We start from the raw sequence: 19,713 nt of genomic DNA, 5'->3' as shown, positions 1-19,713 counted from the left end.
TTATCCCCAGGGAGATTCAGATGGAAATCAGAGGACAGGGAATCTTGGGTTGAGGGTCGGGGTCGGGTTTGGGGTTGGGAAGGACAATGTGAGCAAAAGCCCAAAGTGTAGAAAGCAGAAAGATTTTTGAAGGGAAAGGGAGCAGACTTGTCTCTTTTCTTTCTTTTGTCCCTTTCCTAGTTCATCAAGGTTCATACTTTTAGAGGGCACTTAGGTGGTGCAGTCAGGAAGACCCATCTTCATGAGTTCAAATCCAGCCTCAGACACTTACTAGTTGTGTGACCCTGGGCAAATCACTCAACCCCATTGGCCTCAGTTTCCTCATCTGTAAAATGAACTGGAGAAGGAAATGGTGAACCACGCCAGTATCTCTTCCAGATGGGATCACAAAGAGTAAGACACAACTGAAAAAAAGACTGAACCTTTTTTTTAATTGTATTTTCAGTTTCCAGAGGGATGACATAATTGATCAGATATTCCTTGTTTGATGGGTGGGATCCCTCTCTGACTTATGCACATCTTTTATCCAGTCACTTGCTATTCTAGTTTGGACCATCCCATGGTACTTTAAACTGAAACCTTTTTTTAAAAAAAGAACATTTTATTTAATTTCCTGGAAGATTTTCAATAAGTTTAGCAAGTAGATAGTTGGCATCCAAGACAAGAAGACCTGGGTTCAAGTCCTTCCTCTGACATTTTAGCTGCATGACACTGGGAAAACATGGTGTCAGACATGTCCCTGTCAACACTTCCAAATGCAGCCAGAACCTTATTAAATTATAACTGGGAAATATTTCACAAAACAAATAAAATACAAGAAAGCATCGATAGCACTACATTTGAAAACTAAGTCAATATGTGGCCAGCAGGCCGTTTGTACCTGAATTTGACACCACGGCTCGGCTCGAGGCCATGCTAAGACGATGTTGCAGAGGCTTTGTAGAAGGAATTACATCATCTGGAAGTTCCTTCTGCCAATGAGATCACAGGTCTTATCATTATCCCATATTATTTTACTTTCTGGGTTTATTTTTCTTTTTTAAATTTTCCTTTATAACATTTAAAAAAATGATTGATGTTTTTATTTTTATATCATAGCTCCTTCTGGACCGTCCCTCCCTTCTGCCCCCAACTACACTCATCTTGGAACAAAAACAATTGAAAAATAATCAGAAGCACCTGAAACATGGACCAATTCTGACAACCCTCTGCCCTCCTAGCTGCCTGCCTTTCTGCAGAGAGGGGGAAGACGCGTTTCATTATCTGTCCTCTGCCCCACGTCAATCACTTTCATTCACGGCAGGTGAAAAGTCCTAGTTTCTGACCCTTGACTCTGAGTAGCACAAGCACGTGGTTTGTCCTCCTTAGCTGACCATCTGAAATCTGTTTAATGAGGGTAGGAGGGGGAAGGAAAGAGTTACTTAGGTAGTAGGGAGTAGACAAAAAGCGAGAATATCTTAATGAAAAGGTTTCTGGCTTTGTGGCTGAAAAGTAAGCTTTCAGGTCTTATTTCAGACTCAGGTGAGCTCAGGCAAAGCATTTAAGCTGTCAGCTCAGATGCCTGGAAATCTTGGGGAGATTGGAAAACCAGGGATTTGATCTGGAGTTCTTACTTTCACTGGTTCAATGGAGGAGCTTTGAGTGTAGAACATAATGCCCAGCATGTGCCTAAGACTGGCTTTCTGGGTGATACCCTTGAATCCTACCTGAAGAAAAGGAAGTCTTGTAAGCCCTTCATTCTTGCTTATGTGTTTGTATTTAATGCATGTCCTTAGAAGCATTGAGGGAGTCTATGTCTTATAAACCCAGCCACATGTGGATTGCTTGATTGTTGGAGTCCAGATCCTAGAAGGAGTTATGACCAGTCCCAGATACTAGTGACTGGATCTCCTTGGCTGAGTGTGGTTTTAAGCTCTATGGACCCAGATAACCACTGGGTGCCAAACGTTGAGAATTCTTTCATTCCCTGGAGACTGGCATTTTCCTATGATTGTATTCTCTGTCCTCCCTATATTCCTGGGAGTATAAGTACTATTTTCTGATGAGCCTTATTCAATTTTAATTCTTTATCAGTTTCAAATTCTTTCCCTCTCCTCTCAACCTCCCTCTTCCAATGAGATGAAAAAAAATTACAAATTTACTATTATAAATATGTATAGTCATGCAAAACAAATTTTCCCTACTTGCAGAGGAAAGCTTTGCACCTAGCTGGTAAAACTTCAAATGTGGGCAGGTAAGATATTGTATGTTTGCATTCTAAGTCCTAGGCGAAGTCTGACAAGTGTTGGCCAATAGGTTATAATATTTCCAGGGAGCACAGCAGCACCACAGCATCTCATTAAATTATCAAATAACGTACGAAGGGATTGTGATCTATGTGAGTCATAGAAATCATGGATCCTTGAAATATTGATAGCATGTCATCATAGGTCTATAAATCACTCCTGAGGCATTGCTGGGAATTACAGGAGGACTACCAGGCAACTTTGAATTTTGAGGGTAACAAAAGGAAAAGGGAACCTTTCTGAAATGTTTGTGTTGGACTTGGGATGGGGCAGGGCCATCGTTGCGTTACCGAGTTTCTTTCCTTTACTCAAACAAACCAAAAATGGCTCTTCACTGAGGTTTTTTTAAAGATACCTAATTCCTGAATTAATTACAGGGAACTTATGCTGCCCCAAATACATGTTTTGGAGAGGTACCGTTGTATTGCGGAAAGGGGACCAATTTTAGAATGAGGGGGATGCTAAGGTGCTGGTTCTGCTTCTTAACTACCTTTCTAATCTTAAACAAATTTTAGATCTTAGTTCCTTAGTTTCCTCATCTGTAAAATGGGGGAGGGGGTTTGGACTAGATGGCCCCATGGAGCCCTAGTCTCTGATCCTCTGGTGCTTTGTGTGAGATAGGGAAAGGGAGAGAGGTGGGGAAAGGAAACCCCTGGTAAAATCCTGATTGGTTTTGTGAGCAGAGAACAGGAAGGTAACTTAGATGCAGAGGGGGAGGGGAGGGAGAAAAGCAAGTAGGAGCAAGGACCCTGCTTGCCCTTGAGAGTGGTAATGGCTTTCTTTCAGCTCTCTGACTTTGGCTTCATGGCTTGTGTTGTAGGAGAGAAATGTTGCCGAGTTTTCCAGTATAACTGTGACAATCTCGGTTTGGTGTTCCTTCCTTATCTCACCATTTGTTTATCTGGCCTTCCCCTCCCCCCTTTATCCTAGGAAGTGGCAAGTTCTCACCTCTGGGCACTGTGAAGGAATAGCAAGCAACCTTTTCTGAATTCCCGCCCTCTTACTGTGGCTTTACTCACCACCTTGCTTGTAACTGTTTGCTTCATCCCTATGGATGTAAGTCTTTTAAATCTCTGAATACATTATAAAGAATCATACAGACTTAAAGTGGGAAGGAACCTGTGAAGTCATCAAATCCAGCCAATTCATTTACATGCCAGGCAACCAAGGTCACATCTGTACTTAAGTGGCAAAGTGAGAATTTGAACCCGGAGCATCTGACTTCAAATCAGTGCTCTTTCCACCGCCCCACACTTCGACTGATCCTTTTTGTCTTCCTACACTAGACAAATAAGCTCCTTGAGGGCAGGAATTTTTTCTTTTTTCTCACTTTTATCCCTAGCACTTAAGGCAATGCCCAGGACATAGTAGGTACTTAATAAAAGTTTATTGAATTGAAGCTTGCATGGAAGCCTTCAACAAATACCTAAAGCAGCTAGGTGGTCAGGAAGAACTAAATTCAGCTCTTGCCTCAGACTTAGACTCTCTGGCTGATTTAATCTCTCAGGCTCAGTTTCCCCATCTAAAAAAATGGGCATAATGATAGCACCTACGAGATAGTTATTGTGGGGATCCAAAGAGAAGGCATATGTAAAATGCTTCACAACCCCGAAAATGTTATAAAACTGTTGGACACGATTAATAGTAATACCTTGTGGTTGAATGAATGGAAGTTGATTTTCTTTTCATCAATGTGATAATACGGGATCCTAAAACTCTGTAGGAAGTATTGATTTTCCTCTGAAGAATTTTGGACATGTTAATAATTATTCCCCCCCCCTCCCTGCCGCCCCCCACCCAGTGCCTCAGGATCATGACCCATTTCTGCAGTTCGCCATCACGACCATTTAAATATATCAGATTTAAGGTGGTTTCCATCACTGCCACCATGAAAGCATTAATGAAGACATCTCTCAGACACACATCCCAAACCCCTAGCTGAAAGCCTGCTTTTTAAAATAAATTATGGGGGAAAATCTCCTAAAGGAAAAGCAGGGAATTTGTTTGGTGTGGACTGGAGTAATAGAGTAAAAAAAGGTTCCCTATCTTAGAAAGAATCCACGTGTCCCACTATCAGAGCTATACCTGAGCAAAGGCAACTGGGACTTCGTCCTAAAGGCACTGAAATGGATGGGTGGGTGCTTCCTCCATAACAACCTATGTCTTCCCTCAACCCAATTTAACATCATAGCCTCATAAATCTAAATAAAACCGAAAAGGACCTCAAAGGCCATCTTTCCCAATCCTCTCATTTTACAAATGAGAAAACTGAAGTCAAATGACCCAGGCAAGGTCACGGAGGTGATAAACAGAGCTAGATTTTGAATCCCATTCCTCTAACCAAATCCAACACTCTTGCCTCTCTGCTATTCCTATGCCATTTTTGTCCCTCTCACTCCTGGACCAACCTCTCCACTCTGCTTACTGTCGCTATACTATAGTGCCCTTCTCCTGAGGGCACTCCCCTCTCTGGGCACGACTATGGCCAGAATCATATGATCTTCTGTGCCACTGCTCTCTCACTCTCAATTAAGTTTTCTCCAACTGTAAGTATCCATGGTTTTCTCTTGGCCACTCTCTCTTTGGAGAAGCTGGCTAGAGTGTGATGTCTAGGTTTTCTTCCAGGTTGTCCCATTGTCTTTGCTGGGACATCACTTGTCCTCTTCCATTAGGGTCAGAGGAATATGAAGTCCTTGTATATTTGCTAGGACTTCCTTTATTCCATGTATGCAGCCACAATGCCACATGAGTGGATCCCAGCAAGACCACATCTCCCAGAGGGACCGTGGCTGTTCCTACTGACTTAAACCTTGTCTTTGGCCTTTTTGACATAATTACCACATAATCCTCCAAAGGAATGGAATAAATGGAAAGTTTGTTCCATGGCTTTCTTCTTCGTCACCTGAACCTTGCTTTTCTGCTGGTTGGTTGTTTTCAGCTTAGGCTCAGGATCTTTGCTCTTTGTCTCATTCTGGCTGTCAGAGCTGGAAGTAGGATGATAGAGAAGATTGTTTCTTTGGTAAGAACTTCAGAACAACATTTCATCCTTCAGTATTCCCCAGATTTCCTTCCTTATCTCTGCATTTTTTCAATAACATTTCAAGTTTTAGGTTAGGTAGTTGGACCAGATTAGTGGTCTTAACTTGGCATGGATGAATCTTAAAACATATACACGCACATGTATGTGTATTGATGCCTGTTTTTCTATATAACTGGTTTCTTTTCTAATCATCTGTGTTTTTGTTTTATTCATGTAAAATATTATTTTGGAATAGGTTTTGCTCGATTATCAACATCAGTGTGTGTGTGTGTGTGTGTGTGTGTGTGTGTGTGTGTGTGTGTGTCCATGACACAAACAATCTTGGGGGATCTCAGAAATCCACCCAGCTCTAAACCCAGATTTTACTTCTTAGCCAGGATTAATTTTAAAAAAGAAAGCAATCTCCAGATCTCCTTCAGTCAGGATCATCATTCTAGGGCTGACAGGATCTTCAGATGGTGTCTCATCTAACTTCGTTATTTTGGTAGATTAGGAAATGTAGAGTTGGAGGTTATGGGACTTGTTCAACTTCAAAAGGTGGTAAGCTCCAGAGCTGGGATTTGAACTCAGGTCCCTGACCCCAATTTCATTACTCTTTCCCCTGTATCATTCTTGCCTCCTCCAAGACCATCGGTGGCCCTATCGGTGGAGGAAACTCTTGCATGGATGAAATTATGCATCCTTGAAATATTAAAATATCCAAAGAAATGTCCTGAACTCAGTAACTATGAACAGCAGGATCTTAGTCTCATGTAGTGAATGCTGTTCTCAAGAATTATTCAGCTTTCAATGAGGAATTAATAGCTATGGAACACACTGTTTGCTTTCTAACCCTATGGAAGGTGCTTAGGCAGTGACTAGAGGCTAGATGTGTACTCTTCTTGGAGTCTTGTGCTTCTTGATGCAGGGACATTCTTTTGATGTCCAAAGGGAGCAACATATGCTCAGGAAATTCACAGGGACTGGAGAAAAAGAACTCCTGGGTTACTCTGAGGACAGGGCAGCAGAGAACCTTTATAACTCTATAACCTACTCAACTGCTTGAAATGATGGCAGGATTGGTAGAAAGTATGGCCTTCTGGATAAAAGGGAGGAAAAATGGGATGTAAGTTAGTTAGTAGCCTACTTGCACCCTAATACTTTTTTTGCTTATTTCATATGGGTTTCATATATACTCAGAGTGGGGTTCTTAATCTTTTTTTTTTTTTGACATAGACCTCGTTTGGCAGTTTGGTGAAACATGGACCTTTCCTTAGAAATATATAAAATAAAACATATAGGATTACAATGAAAACTGATTATTTTGTAATAGTTTTCAATATATAGGCACTATATATATATATGCACATATTTGCATATATTTTTTCTTTTTTATTAACCATAAAACATTTACTTACACATGAAAAAATAATAATACAAGTGTATTTATTGCAACAGGTCTTTGGGACAACAGCTGGGCCCACTTTGCAGCTAACTAAAACTTTTTTTACTATTTTCATGGTTTTTGGTGCATCTTACAACCAAAACTTTCTGGTTGCTTCTCTATAATTTCTAGCTCTGCATTGTAGTTCCTCATAGCTCATGATGTTACCATTTTGGAGAATCAGGTCAATAGGGGCCATCATAGGGAATCATTCAAGAAGGAGAAAGCACTCGTTTTGGGAGGTCTACCTAGGAGGTTTCATTAGGAACTTGAGGCCAAAAATGGTCACACCTAGAGAGCTGAGGTTTTGGCATTCCTTGGTTCAAGATCATCCAAATGCAAAAGCTCATCCAGGGCAAACTTGGCCTCAAAGGATCGAGATTCTTTTTTGCTCTGTCCCAGTCCAGCACAAAAGGCAAACTAAGGACCCATCTGTAACATACATAACTTGTTACAGTTTCCTTAAAGTCAAGTTGCACACATTGCATTTGTGCAAATTGATGAAGGGTTGACACTGGATTGATTTCTCCACATTTGTACTTCATGACAAATTTCTTGGGTGTCTTCTTTGGATGAAGGACAGTATTTGGATTAGGCAGACCTATTTTGGAAAGCAGCGATTCTGTGATTTGTGTAACCTTAGAAGCTAAATTTGACACACTATAATCCTCTGATGAGAAATATCCAGGAGGAGGATTCACTGTTGTTGAAGAAGGTTGAATTGGTAAGTTCTTTTTCAACATCTGAGCAAAGCTAGGAGCCCTGGAACTCTGAAACCAATCTATGACATTTTCTTGGGCCTTGGAGCAGCTTCCTCCAGTACTGCTACTACCACCCCTGGGACCAGGATGGAAGGTATCTCTGTATATACACACACACACACACACACACACACACACACACACGCACAGAGGCAGCTAGGTGGCTCAGTGGATAGAGTGCCAGGCCTGGAATCAGGAAAAATCATGTTTCTGAGCTCAAATCTGGTTTCAGACACTTACTAGCTGTGTGACCATGGGCAACTCACCCTGTTTGCCTTAGTTTCCTCGTGTGTAAAATGAGCTGGAGAAGGAAATGGCAAACCACTGCAGTGTCTCTGCCAAGAAAATCCCAAATGGGGTAACACACACACATACACACACACACATACACACACATACATAATCTTATTTCATAGATCTCAGGTTAAGAATCTCTAACTTATATTGTTTTAAAGAATATAGATTATTTCACAGATAAAATGTTAACTCCTCATGGGTAGAATTCTTTGATCTCTGTGTTTATAATCACATTTCCCAGAAGTAATATGACAGTGCATGGCCTGGACCACAGGAGACTTGGGTTCCAGTCTCCCCTCTGACACATAGAGACTATTCAATCTGGACAACTCACATCACTTCTTCAGTGCTCTAAAGGATTTGTTCTGTGAAGTTGGGATTCAGTCCACGGGTCACACTTGAGGACCTGGGGGCCTTGAGGCTGTAGGTTCCCCATCCCTGGCTCTTGGAAATGCTCTGTTACTATAAATTGCGGAGAGAGTATCAACTTGCATTTGTAGAGGAGTCCCTGTCTATAATACCTTGAAAACAAACAATAAATCAACAAGTCATTCTTAAGCACCCACTGTGTCTTGGCACTGTGCTGGCTTCTGGACGTACAAAGATAAACAGTCCTGACCCACAGTGAGCTTACATCCTAATGAAGGAGACATGATCTTGTTTTCCTGATGGTGCTGAGCTGTATTGGATTACAACAGATGAATTCTAGACCTTCTACCCATGTGTCACTTTAGTAGGAATAAAAGGAGGAAGGTGATGTGTCTTCCTGTCGTGTATCTGTGTTGATAAGTCTGAACAAATTCCTGAAACAAGCCAATGTTGGTATTGGGTTTGGAAGTCATCTTTGGATATTAGGTCTTGACATGAATGGGGAAGGAGAAGTGTGGGTAGTGAGTGTGGCTTCTACATAGGAAGGCAACTGAAGAATTTTCAGCCACTCCTAGATTTGGGGCACATGCCTTCCTCACTAGAGGGTGTGATGAGAGCTGGCACAAAGTACAACAGAATGGAGCTTCCTTGTGTCTCTCTCTTAAATTTGATTGATTTGTGTTGAGAGCATACGCAGAGTACATAGTAGCACTTTGGTGCTATGTGATAAGGCTTGCCCTGACTGGTATGGTCCAGTAACCTGAAGAAAGGGATTCTGGGATCTTAAAACCTGGAAGAGACCTGAGAGGACACTTATTCTAACCTACTAAGTTTACTGATGAGGAAACAGGCTTAGAGAAACAAAATTACTTGCCTAGGGTCACATAGTTTGTATCTGAGGTGGAAATGGAACCCAGATCCTCTTGACCCTAAAATCAGTAAGCTATCCACTATCCAGTCCAAGCACTGCTTTTCTAGAGTTACGTGAGCTAGTGAAAAGAATACATAAATGGCAGTCAGGAGGACTAGATTCTTGATCCATTCTACCACTGGCTAGCTTCATGACCTTAACCAATTAAATAGCTTTTCTGTTGATAGATGTTTCCATAAAACTAAGGAGATTGGATGGGATGATCACTAAAAATCCTTTCTATCTAAATTTGATGATTCTACCATATGACAAACCCTATGGGATCTCATGCAAGATAAATCCAAATTCATTCTCCCAAACCTCAAAATATTTTTATATCATCATTTCTAATTCCTGAGCCAGTGGGATGTCAGTAGAAAATTTTTGTCCAAGGTCATGACTGCCACTTAATAAACTTCCCATTCATATATATTCTAAACCTATGATCTGATGATCTATTACCTTCTGTTTCCCCCAGTCTCATACTTTTTGGCTCTCAAAGTATGGGATTCACAATTTTGATTACTAGGAACCTTGAACATGTTAATCGTATTGTTTTGCCTCTGAGTTACATCCTTCTCTGGTAATGGGAAGTAAACCCAGCTGGCATGCTTCAGACAGAGTGGTTTTGATGTTCTGGTCTCATTTCTTGTTCTCACTCTGGGTACACATCTGCGTAGGTGGGAGCTCAGTAGCAAGATGAGACAGCAACCCATGATTGGTCATCAACCCAATGCCACAATAACTATCCAAAGGAAGGAGGCCAAAGGCTTCTCCATTGGCAACATCCTGATCTTCCAACAGAGTATATCCTTGGGAACCCCCAACATTTTTGGGCCCTTCCTTCCCCAGAGTGGCAGAAGGACTGACTGGGCAGCCATAGCCCTCATCATCCATACATTTTGCCCAGTGGGGCAGCATTTTAAGAGCAAAAGGAGCAATAAAAAACTGAACTGTGCTGCTCCCCATGGTGAGTGAATCTGTTCATGCTATAAAAGGCTTCATTTGGGGAGCAGATGGCATGTAAAGCCTTAACAAGCATGCAGCCCTTTTAACACTGGAGAGCGCCAGGAAGGACATCCTGAACTCCAGATGTTAAGAGCACGAGACCTTCCTGCTCATGGTGGAAATTGGTACTTTTTTTTATAGGGGACAGGGATGGGCACACATGGCAAAAAAGTTCTACTGTGATGTATATGCTACCACCAGCTGTGTGTTATCTTAAAGGGGAGAGGAGTTGCATGAGTGTGAGAAAAGACTGAATTTTATTTCAACAAAGAGACAGGGATAGGTAGTTGATCTATGATTTAATTGGTGTAGATATTTCAGGTGAAGAAACTCCTTCTACCACTGTCGGTAGCTAAATCTTGTGAAATTTGGAGAATAGTCTATGGGTACTGACAGATTACGTGACTGCTTCAAGGTCATACAGCCAGGATGTGTCAAACAGAACTGGAAGCTAGGTTTTCCTGGTTGCGAAGCAGGCTCTCTATTCCCCATGCCAAGCTATTTCATTAAATTGTGTTGCTGCTTAATATTCTTCATTGCTGAAAAAATAACCAAGAAAGGAGTAAAACCCACAAATATGTGTAGCCTGATTGGCCAACTCTTTAGCCATCATACCATATTGCTTCTAATAAAGATGCCAACATGTCCACAGTGAATAGGAGGGCCTTCTTCCTCTGCTTGGGGAAGTAGATGAAAACATAGCTGATATGGACTATTTAGGAGAGCACACAGAGAACCAGTGTTCTAGGCCTCCTGACCACCCCTCTAACCCTAGCCCCTACACACCTTTAAATTTGAATGCTTCCAGTTGCAGTGGAACAACCCAGGAGAGTATCTGGGGATGAGTGACAGGGTGCACTTAGCTTAAAGAGCTCCCATGCTAACTTATGAACTATTGGCTGATGAAGAGAAAATCACAGTATTAAAAGTTCTGTGTCATCAGACAACTTAGGATATTGGTTATTTAGGAACCCTGAATATAGAAGGGCTAAAAAATTCAACTCCAACATCAGGGGTTTTTTTGGGTTTAGACATGTGATTTCTTCAGAATATGGTAGATCCCAGTGAAGAATCTTACCCAGTGTAGGTCAACAACTTAGTCTTAGAAAGCGTCTGTGAGCATTGAGAGGTTAAATACTTTGCCCAAAGTCACAGTCAATATGGTGCTGCGGTGGGCCTTAAATCCAGGCTTTTCTGTGTTTAAGATCCATTCATATTATGCTCCTTGGAACTATTAAAAGTGTACTGTGGACTAAAAATTATACCTGGAGCTGAAGATAGACAAAAATGTAAAAAGATCTGCCTTCAGTGAGTGGACGTTCTACTGGTGAAGAACCCTGGATGATTCTTATTTCTCTAAAACCATGCTCACTGGAATACCACATCCATTAATTATTGGTCACACTGTAGCCCCTTTTTGTTCCTGCAGATAGCAAACATTGTTTGTTGTTGTTTTTTTAAAGAAGAATTCAAACTCGTCTTTCTGACTCCAAGTCCAGCCCCATACCCACTGTGCCACCTGGTTTTGATTTGATTATGGGATGATATTTTGATTTCTTTCCTTCTTCCCTCAACAGCCCTAGCCCTTGAAGCTCCAGCTGTGTTTTTGAGGGCCTATAGTACAGATGTTTGGTTGATTTCATGTGAAGTCAATTTATTTTGTGATCAACATTTTAACACAATAATTTACAACCGAGAGCTGCAAAAGACAAAGGGAAGATGAAAAGTGGCAAAAGATGCTGTGCGTAGCTTTTGAAAATTCTTTTGAAATTTCAGGAAAAAGAAGAGTTCTGAGTTAGGATCTGTATGGGGAAAAGGGCAGAACACGAGTCATTGAATCATTTAGTCTCATAATTTTTGTTTCATGGACAGTTATCATCTTACTGTTGTTTAGATGTTTCATGTCAATCTTTATACTTTAAATAAAGTGCATTTTGAAATCTGTTTTAGTGGGAGGTGGAGTTCCCTATATTTTGTTGGATAATAGGCCTCCTGTTTAATGAAATTCATTAAGAATATGTCAGCAATTTAAATCTTTTGGGCCTTAGCCAAAACTTGGATATTTTAAGCAGTAGACTACTTCCTTCACATCACCTTTTAGTATATTATCATGACATGAGAGTGAATTAATAACCCTTCCCCTCTTCAAAAGGCATTCATAACCTTATAATTCCTGAAGTGTGAGAATATAATCAGGACATCCCTCTGTAATTCACTTATTTTGCATTTTCTAATAACATTGTGCATGTTGAAATTGATCAAAGGTTCATATGCTTATACCCAAACCTACTTATCCAAAGGAAGGCCTGCTGGAACATAGAGTGTAAGAACTAGTTAGTTGGTGACTGGTTGACTTACCTAGAACTTGGGGCTGTTGAGACCAAGAACACAGGTGTCATTTTCTCAAGGGCCAATTAATGTCTCTCTCTTTCCATGGCGCCAACACCATGCGTAGGTACCTGCAGATATCTCTCTTGAAAATTCATGCCTCTGTTTGCATAGATGGTCAGAAAAGAGTCTCAGTGTAGAATCACATAGAAAATGAATCTATGAAAACACATTTATAAGAAAGTAGAAATTTTTCATAAAAGACTTCATAGAAAGTCGTAGAATCATAGTTAAGAACTTTTCAAGCTGAGGTCGTTCCAGCTGTTTATTTCACATGAATACAAAGGTCTCAAGAGGCTACTTTACTTGCCCAAGTTCACACTGCTGGCCATGCCTATCATGCCCATTCAGTATGTCTTCAAGGGAGGTTGTTCTGACTAATGTTATTTTGCAGTAATATCATAACAAAATCCTGCTAAAAACTCGCAGCATCCTAATGTAGCCTTCACAAATTGCCTTTTTTTATGACATTGTTCCTATGAAACTAACTGCCCCTAGTAATATTGTTTTACCTAACATTATATTTTCACAGAAATCGTGTGTGTATGTGCGTACATAAGTATGGGAGAAAGGGAGAGAGAGAGAGGTATTCTTGCATTAATTTTCTTGCATTATAATTTCATTTGTTTCAGTATTTATATAATCTAAACATTATTCTATAACCTGAGGCCATAAATATTATTCCCAATTCTCTTACCTTTTTAGTCCATGAAAAGTCTATGAATCAACTCTTTCAGTAATGGGGGCTTGGCAATGAATGGGCCACTACAGCCTTCCAAGAACTGATTCAAAAGAACCAACCCAGAGGGCATCAGGGAAGCAAATATTGGGCACATATTGGGCGGGTTGTCACATATTAAACAAAGAATAACACAGGAAAAATGATGCAAGGATGTAATCCAAGAAATGTATGATTGAAAAAGATGTGCCAGTGACATGGTGAGAATGGGAGATAATGGATAGACAACTTGTGGGCTCCACTGGAAGCTAAAGAGAATGATAGAAAGACATTCCCCCCATCTGTCTCCCCAGCACTTGAGGGGACCACTTGTGATACACTTACAGAAGGGGATGGAGGAGAGTCTCATAGGATGGGCACGCAAGGGCTGCTTGTGATTATTGCTGGAGAGATTATTCGTTGTGAGACAACATACCCACTGCCATATTGTAATACTATAGTCACTATTTATCTTTTAGCAAAGAGGATTTTATCTAAGCTTCTCAAAGTATTGGTTCCACTTCGGGACTCTGCTTTATTTTTCTCTCTGGTATTTTGCAAATGAAGCCTTACTTTTCCTATCAGTGCTCGAAAACTCCTCTCTCAGAGGTAGGACCTTGCCTCACTGAATAGAGTGGTAGATATCCCAGATCATTTCCCTTCTCTTCTCTCCTTTTGAAGTCATTTAAGGTTCTGGGATTCTGAGATCATAACATGGTTACAATCACGTGAGCCCCAAAGAAGAAAGCAGAGACTGCTGTCTAGAGAGGAGGGGAAAGGTCACTTCTGTAACACAGTAAGTTCAATTAGGACAACTTATTTCAAATTACCCCTTTACTGATCAGGGTTAGTCAGTTTCATACTTCTCAATACATGCCATCTTGCCATTAAAAGACTGGTGTCAGTTTGGAATTATGCAAAAAAGTGACGAAAATGTCCTCTGTATCCTTTGACCTAGAGATTCTATTGCTAGGCATATGCCCTAAGGAGATCAGCAAGAAGGAAAGGTTCTAGAGGTACACAAATGTTTCTAGCAAAGGTTTTTGTGGTAACAAAGAACTAGAAACAAAACAGATGTCCATCAATTGGAGGACAGCTATATGAATGTAATGGAATATTACTGTACAATTAGAAGCAACAAATTTGCTTCTAATTTGCTTCTAAGAGGAGCATTGGGTAAAAAATGATGCGGTATGAAGTAGTCAGAACCAAGAAAACTATACTCCATGACTACAATAATGAAAACAAAATGAACAAAATGATTGAAATGGAATTCTGTGACACTATGATCAAGTTTGGCCACTCAGGGCCATCATCATATCAGAAGAGATGAGGTCTTTTCTCCAACTCCTTTGCAAAGGTGAAGAGGCTACTATGAGTATAAAGCATTGCAAACAGTGTTGCATTTTTTCACTGTTGGTTTTGTTGCTGCTTCTTTTTTAAAAGCAAACATATATATTTCTATTATATACGTACACACACACACTTCCTTAGAAGGATGGCTGTCTGAGAAGAGTAGGGGTAGATTGGGACATATGGGTAATAGAAAAACAAAAGCTATCAATAAAATTGTACTAAAAGAAAAAGAAAATCCTGGCTCTGGGAAATTGCAGTATCCGTGGTTCCCAAGCCTCTGGCGGTCAGTGGCCTTGGCTATTTAATCAGAATCAAAATTTATCCATTCCATCAAGCAGCTTTCCATTTTGCCCTGTGCACATGAACTTGGTTTTGGGAAAGATAAATTCTAATTGCATTTTAATTTAATCATCTGCTTTTTTGGGGAAAATGTGAACTTTTTGTCCAGCCAGGCTTGGCAGATCCTGGGAAGCAAATGGTCATAAAATGGCTCTGGGAAAACACTGATAGCACAATCCTTGAAATGATGTGACCTGAAGTGCATTCTCTCCTGTTTAGATTGCAACCCTTGGGCTGCAGAATCTGCCAACAGGTCTTGCCTGGAGTGGGAGAGCCAGGCGAGCACAAGAGGGGATGAAAACCACTTTCCTTGGAAGCCAAACTAAGGACTTGGGGCAGCCAGGAAATATTTCATCTTCGCTATCTTCAAAGCAGAGCGGGAAGGAACTATGTATCCTACTGTTTTGGCAGCAGGAAGAAGAGGCAAGCAGGGCTCTGGAGTCAGGTAGAGGGTGTACTGGGTACAGCATATTGTTGTAAGGAAAAGAGCATGAAATTTTTAAAAGGTCAAGCAACTTGACTCTTTGTCCTAGTGTTGATACTGACCAGCTGTGTGATCTAGGGCAAGTCATTTCCCTTCCGTGGCTCTATCTGTAAGATAAGGAATTGGAATTTGATGGTCTTTGAAGTCCCTTGTTTGTAGCACTGATATTTTGTGATAGGCGATTTCTGAAAAGGTCAGGAAGATGGGGGGTTCAAAACTCTTTTTCTTCAGATTGATTCCATGATCACAGTAGATGGAGACATCTTTTCAATGCAATGGTTATTCTGTGGTTGTATATGTTTGGAATTAAAGTCTTAGATATGGAAGGCACTTCAGAATTAGTGAAGGGAAGCCGTCATCTGTAGAGATAAGGAATTTAAGACTCACAGAGCTTATGGCACTTGCCTAAGTAGCTTCTGTTTTGATAAGAGTGATGTGTCTTTGTATACACAGAATATAACATTGATAAATCCAATAGAGTTTTGGCTTTGAATGCCCTTTGATGGGGCATTCTGGCATCATCTTAGCCAGTTTTTAATTTTTCCAGTCTTCTTTTCTCTATCCTTTTAATTGCTGTTATTTCTGGAAATATGGCACGTGTTCTTTGCTGAAAGCCCTCATATTAGACTGTGAAGTCCTTAAAGTAAGGATTGTTTTTTTACATTTCTCCGGCTCCTCAGCACTTAGCACCATGCCTGGCACACAGTAGGTGTGTGTTAAATGCCAGTTAGACCGACTTATGATATTTATATGGGAACTTTGTGGAGGGCGGTTGGCCCCTTATGATTTCAGCATTACAGAAAATTCTCTGTATCAATGCAGACCAACTGGTACAGCTATCCTTTCCACACCTCAGCTTTCCCCATTGTGGTTTTGATATGTCATGGGTCACCATAAGAATTGCAGAAGCTGCAGATGACACAGAAAAAAATTAGAAACTCAGAAATGCATAGAATACATGTTTAGTATTGTATAATATCAACCCAAATTTTGCAATAAGGTACTAGAAATACACCATAAAGGAAAAAAATTCAGACTTCTCTGGTACCAAGGGTTAGGCACCAAAGGTACCAAAAAATTTTACCTGCATTTTCCAGATCATGGTGGGATATGACCCTGACCCCCATCATGTGGAAGGGGTAACGATGTAAACTTGTACTCTGAGAGAGCTACCTGAAGCACTGGGAACTTAATGACATTACTTGGCTAGGGTGACCCAGCCAGTATTTATCAGAGGTGGGGCTAGGCTTGAATACAGGTGTTCCTGAAGCCACAACTAGCCTTCCATCTGCTACACCATGCTGCCTCTTCTATTTACAAAGTTCTTTATGTACATTATCTCATTTCATCTTCATGGCAAACCTGTGAGTAGTTTTATTATCCCCAACTTTACAGATTAGGGAATGGAGACCCAGGGAAATTGTGACTTTCCCAGGATCCTCCAGTTTGTAAGGATTTAAAAGTAGGTCCCTGCACTTTACCTCTCATCTCTACCCTACCCCAAATGTATCAATCCTGCCCTTCCCCCAGGTTTTCTTTTCCCGATGCGTATCACCAGATTTCAGTAAGTTTTCTGGTCTGATTAGCTCCGTCATGTCCCAGATGTATGCCTTGGGAAGATGGCCATTTCTTGGTTGTTCCTATGTTCCTAACATATGGATGTTCCCTTTCCTCTCAGAAAATGTTCTTCTGCCATGAAGATATTTCTCTTCTATCTAGTGCCAGTATCAGGTTTCTTCTATCTTGCTGGTTTCTACAGATCCCTCTTCTCTATATTCCCTAGTGAGAAGTATTTTTTCCCCTCAGAAAATACAGACTTTGTTGAACCTTGTTCCTATTTGAGGGCTCGAACTGCTCAGTAGTCCTTCATCGACCCTTTCTCTGTGTTATTTTCTTCCACTTCTCAACTTCTCGGTCTTCATGTTTTGGTTTGGGATTCCTTCCCACCCCCCCTTTATTTGTCTACTTTCTTTTCTTCTTTCCCTTTTGAGATATCTTCCACATGTTGGGAAACACTTTATCCCTCCTCTCCATCCCCTCCCCCAAATTAGCTGGAGAGAAGAGATACTTTAATCTTTTTCTTTCAGGGAGGCCAATCTGTCCTATATATATATATATATGCATATATATATGCATATATATATATATACACACACACATATATATATACATATATATATACACATATATATGTATATGTATATACATGATTTCTTCAGCAGGAACACAAAGAGCCATAAGTTCTGTAGGTTTCCTTCCCCTCTGTGTGTGGTGGTATTCAGTCATGTCTCACTCTTTGTGACTCCCTCCATGACCATAGCACACCAGGTCCTTCTGTCCATCACTGTCTCTTGAAGACTGTCCAAGTTCATGTTCCTTGTTTCAATGATACTATCTATTCACTTTATCTGTCACTGTCCCCTTTTCCTTTTGCCTTCAGTCTTTCCCAACATTGATGTCTTTTCCATTGAGTCCCATCCTCTCATTATGTGGCCAAATTTAAGCTTCAGCTTCAGTATTGGACCTTGCAGTGAACAACCTGAATTAATTAATTAGTTAATTGTTCTCTGCTGTTCCTGATAAAATGGAGATCCTTTGCTATTTGCTGTTGCCCATGGGTGCATGCAGTTTTCTGAAACTCTATCACCTCACCAAAACATCTCCTTTCCCTACCTTCTCCCCCCAAGAAATAACAGATTTGATAGGCTGCCAAAGTGCTCTCCCCATCTCCCCAAAGTAAACAATCAGTAATCACTGGGTCCCTGACAAGACCCTAGTTGCTATCTTCATACAATTTACAGGAAGAATGTATACTAGCTAATCTTTTTCAACAACAGAAAAAATTGTCAATTGTATCTTTGATGGCAGTTTAATTATGAACCTGCTTGTTCATGAATTAATAGTCAGATCCCTTTTAATGATGATTAACATATTAAAAAGCTTTGAATGATAGTCGTGTAATTTGAGACACCTAGAAGAACTTCAGGTGGTAGGTGAGCTGCATCAGTAGATAACTGCGAGAAGGAAGCATTTGGATATCCACATTTAAGAATTACAGGGTAACTGTTACATAGATTGTAAAAACTCATCAGAACTTTGTTGCCTGTAGGCAATATTTTTTATATCCCGCCCAAGATAATCATCTGTTTATAGGTATGAGCAATTAAACCACCAGGTTGGGGTGTGGGTGATCATGCCTGGACCAGGATCCAAGTTGGCAGCAGGCAGCATGTTGATACTGTAGGAAGAGAATTTGCTCTGGCCTCAGAGGTTATGGGCTTTCATTTTGCCTTTGATGTTTCCTGTTTGTGTGACCTTGTGCAAATCACTTAGCATCTCCAGGACTCAGTTTCCTCATCTGTAAAATGAAGGAGTTGAACTAGACTGTGAAGGTCTCTTCCAGTTCCAGATATGAGTCTATGAAACAAAGCCAGGCTAGTTTGCTACCAGGAAGAGTGCAGAATAAAGAAATCAAAAAAGGTGAGGAAAGCAAATGTATCAACTGCTGGAACAGAAATCTTGGTTGAGAAGTTAGCATTCAATCAAGAAAAAATATCGTTGGAAGTACTCAGGAGTTAAATGTTGGGGTGTTTCAATCTGTTCCCACAAAGCCTTGCTCCTTTGATGGTATTTCCACACCTGTGTGATGGAATGGTCAGGCCGAGGTTCAACATTTCTTCTTCTGACTTAGCCAAATCCATCGGACCTCTGGTTTGTCAGATATTGATTTAGTGATGAGAGGAACCAGCTTAAGCTTAATTCGGGGAAATGTGTGGCTTCAGCTAACTGGGTATTCTCGGGAGTCTCCCCTGACATGGATAATTCCTGTGTGCTCTGGTTGGGGAGAGAAGGGCAGTATTGAAGGCAGTCTGGGAGTAGGGAGTGAAATCTTGCAGGGCCCAGCACGCTGTCCCTACATCATGGCCGCTGCTTTCTGGCCACCATCCCTGTCTCCCTCTCATTTTGGATTCCTCGTCTGGGTTCTGTGGCTCTGGCAGATAAGCTTTTACCTTATCTTGCCCAGGTCCGGGCCTTTAAGTCATTTTAAAGCCCACAAAACCCTCTTCCCTCCTTTCCCTTTTATACTCATATATTGTCTTTCTTCCGTTAGAATATAAGCTCCTTGAAGGCAGAGATTGTATTTGTATGTTAATTACTACTTTTTTGGGTTGTCTGGATTTGGTTCCTTGAAAAATTATGTCTCCTCTACCTTACTTTTAAAATGTGTTTTAGTCAAAACCTATGATCTCATTGACATAGGGATCTCCCAAAGAAGAAAGCCTTGGCCAATGCAGGTAGGCACCTCTTCTGAAATTTATACTCTTAGAGCAGAAT

At 40.7% G+C, this 19,713-nt stretch overlaps 1 protein-coding gene across 2 annotated transcripts in view; it reads left to right on the top strand.

Annotated features, from left to right (window-relative positions):
• Positions 1-19,713, top strand: part of CPNE4 (copine 4) — a 433,799-nt gene that overhangs the window by 20,987 nt on the left and 393,099 nt on the right. The window contains exon 1 of one of the 2 annotated variants that reach the window (XM_072651322.1): positions 1,417-1,521. The exons of the other annotated variant lie outside the window; for it this stretch is intronic. The gene's annotated coding sequence lies outside the window, so the exon portion shown is untranslated. Of the gene's footprint in view, positions 1-1,416; positions 1,522-19,713 lie in introns of those variants that run through there. 2 annotated transcript variants of the gene reach the window in all.

Source organism: Notamacropus eugenii, chromosome 3 (genome assembly GCF_028372415.1).
Source record: "Notamacropus eugenii isolate mMacEug1 chromosome 3, mMacEug1.pri_v2, whole genome shotgun sequence".
NCBI classification, from domain to species: Eukaryota; Metazoa; Chordata; class Mammalia; order Diprotodontia; family Macropodidae; genus Notamacropus; species Notamacropus eugenii.
This window is presented reverse-complemented; position numbering and strand designations above follow the sequence as displayed.